At 51.9% G+C, this 2,965-nt stretch overlaps 1 long non-coding RNA gene across 1 annotated transcript; it reads right to left on the bottom strand.

Annotated features, from left to right (window-relative positions):
• Positions 1–254: 254 nt before the first annotated feature.
• Positions 255–2,077, bottom strand: LOC119718452 (uncharacterized). The gene is made up of 3 exons (XR_005269581.2): positions 1,949–2,077; positions 1,477–1,700; positions 255–1,387 (listed from the first exon to the last, which is right to left on the bottom strand). It is a non-coding gene; the product is annotated as an uncharacterized lncRNA (long non-coding RNA).
• Between the last annotated feature and the right edge of the window lie 888 nt (positions 2,078–2,965).

Here is a 2,965-nt window from a genome sequence, read left to right as displayed (position 1 = left end):
ACATTGCCAGGGCTGTGTGATTTGCTACGCTCCGGACCAGGCTGTGTGCAGCCAGTGCCTTGAAGATGGGATCACCAGCTGAACCAGGGTGTACCCCTATGGCAGCGTTTATGCCCCCACTTCAAAGAGAGAGGTCTGCCTCAGGTGTCACCTGCGCCAGCCTCGGCAGCACTGGGCATGCTGGAGGGAGCCAAGAGATTAGCTGGCAGCAGCCGAAGTGTACCATACTGACAATGTACTTGGCTGTTCCTTCTTTGTGTGCTTCTGATTCCAGTATCAATTGCTTGATCTTTTAACTCAGCTCAACAAACAAGTCACGTGTGATTTGCTCTTCACTCTTGCCTTGTGGCGTGCATGGTCCCTCTGTGAGTGCAGGTGTTGGAGGTGGCACTGCACAGGATGGGTGGGCCAGAGGGCAAGGGCTGCCTGTGCCCACACAGCCCCTTTGCAGGGGGCCAGAGGTGGCTGCTGCAGCCGGGGACAGTGCCACCAGGGCAGGGGAAGGTGGGCAGCCCTGAGGTGACCAGGGCCAGAGTCCATGGCGCACCAGCACCTGCAGCTTGGCCCAGAAGGTGGTACTGGGAGCCAGCAGCCTGCCTGCCACCACATGCAGCCTTGTGTGCTGCGGAGCTGTGCAGCTGCAGAGCCTTTTGGAGAGGGGGAAGCCCTGAGCGCTGTTACTATAGTTACTGCAGGACTAAGGGTAACAGTCAGAGATTTTAAAAAATTGATTGTTCTAGCAACAGCTCATCCTTGTTTGGCAACATCAAGCACATGATGTCAGCTTGTTGAGCTGGGGCCTCTGAAAATGCCTCGTCCAAGAAGTGTCTGGTATACAGGGAGAGCGTAGCTCCTTACAGATGCAGCAAGAGCTGTGAGCTGCGCTCTGTGGAGGGGGTACCGGAGAGTGCTCTTAAGGCTGGGCTGGTGGGTGTGCTTAGCTGTGTGTGCTGCAGCTCTGAGGATGGTGCAGACACAGTTGCTGTTGCTGGCTGGTGCATGAGGAAAAGGCGTTTCTTTGATCTGGCTGTTAATGGGTCACCAGTACTGAGTCTGCAAGGGTGCTCTGGTGGCTCCCATGGCTTTGCAAGGCAGGCGCCTCAAAGCCTTTACAAGCCACGGGGCCCGTTGTGTCCCCGCCTGGGGATGCCGGAGCGGTGTCTCTCAGGAGCTGGCCTGCAGCTGCCAGGAGCGGCTGAGCCTGGCCGGGAGCAGAGGAGCGCAGCGCGGTGCCCACGGCAAGCGGGGAGCTGGGCTGTGGTGCTGTGCGCCGCCCGGCTGGAAGAGACTTCCACCAGAACACTCCTGTTGCAGCCACAAATAATTTAGCAACACAGGGGATGCTGAAGAGCACTTCAGAACTGTTTCTAGAGCAGGAAAAGCCTGGCTGAAAGAACAACAAATATTGGATGTGTTTTTTGTAGAGAAAATGGCTGCTACAGTGTCAAGACATTGTGTAAAAAGTGTTTTCATTACTTGTAAATTAGCCCAAGGGCTTGTCCTCCTCCTGTACTTCCTGCAGAGCTCCAGGGTGGTTTTATTCACAACACTGAGCGCTGTTGCTAGGAGTCAAAGAAAAGCATAAGTATTTGTGGTTTTCCTTTTCCAGACACCAAAACAGAAAGCTGGCCACGTAGGCTGCATTCTGTGTAGATTCCACCTGGAGACAGTTTTCACTGGGCTGTTTCAGAGCTTTGGGCCTGGAATGAAAAAAAGAAATCTTTTTTTCAGCTTCCCTTCTCTCTATGGCTGTCCACCCATCCTATACAGAGGGCATCGTTCCCAAGTGAAAGAAAAGCAGCATCAGACAAAAAAAAAAAAAAAAAAAAAAAAAACTGGGGGGGACACCATCAGGATGAAGAGGGCTCTGAGTAACCTCAGAAGGTAACGTGCCACAGACAAGCTTTGTCAGAAGTGCAGGGGTGAAAGTGGAGGTGTCCTTTGCTACCTGGCAAACCCTGCCAGAGCTGAAGCATGGGCAGTACACATCCATATGGAGCAAGCACCTCCCCTGAGCTTGGGTGAGAGCAGCTCTCAGGCTTCACCTGCCTTGTGCCTGTCCTGCAGGCTTCAGCTGGGGGGGGGGGGGGGGGGGGTGTCTTTTCCCAATTACCAGCCTCATTGTTATTGCTCCCACTCCCCCATCCCTCCTCATCAGGGTAATTAACCGCCCGTTGCCTTTAGATTTGTGCTCCCTCCCCACCCTCTCTTTCTCCCGAGGAAGAGAAGAGATAAAAGGGAGGGCAGGGGCACTTCCACCATACTGGTGGTCTGTAGGTGCACGTGCAGGGTGCAGAGCCTGGGCCCAGTATGGTGACGGACCAGCCACTGCTTGTGTCAGACGGTGAGTTGCACAGAGCCCTGGAGAAAATAAATGTTTTGATCATTTGCATTTCATGTGTGAGGAGGTTAATTATGATGATGGCAAAGACAGTCACTGGCATGATAATTTGATTAGAAGGGAACTTCAGTTCTCAGAGATCTAGCTGGGGGCAACATCTCTCTGAAGCAGCAGGGCTGCAGCAGTCTATGGAGAGAGGACTGGGGAGAGCTTTGGTATGATTTCATGCACCAGTTGGAATATCTTTATCTGGGTCGCTGCCTGTACTTACAAGTCCCTGACTGTGAGTGGGATTGATAAGATCTTGAGGCATTTGTGTCTGTGCAGCGAGGAATTAGGAAAGGTACATTAACAAAGTTATTTAATTCCTATGCACTTGTGCCAAGAGCATGGGTTATAAACAAGAAGATTCAGAACTGCTCATTTCTGAGAGCCAACTTGAACTATTTTTTATAGCTGAGGCCTGCTAGGAAGGTCTAAACAATGGGGAAGCTAACACTGGAAAAACTATAAACAGAAAAGTGACAGTTTATATGTCTCTGTGAAAGACTGGAGAAACAAATGTGGTGGAGAGTTGGTCTACATTAAAGTGCCATTTCTGCTGCTGGTAACTCAGAAGAAAGC

Source organism: Anas platyrhynchos, chromosome 15, assembly GCF_047663525.1.
Source record: "Anas platyrhynchos isolate ZD024472 breed Pekin duck chromosome 15, IASCAAS_PekinDuck_T2T, whole genome shotgun sequence".
In the NCBI taxonomy this organism is placed as follows: Eukaryota; Metazoa; Chordata; class Aves; order Anseriformes; family Anatidae; genus Anas; species Anas platyrhynchos.
This window is presented reverse-complemented; position numbering and strand designations above follow the sequence as displayed.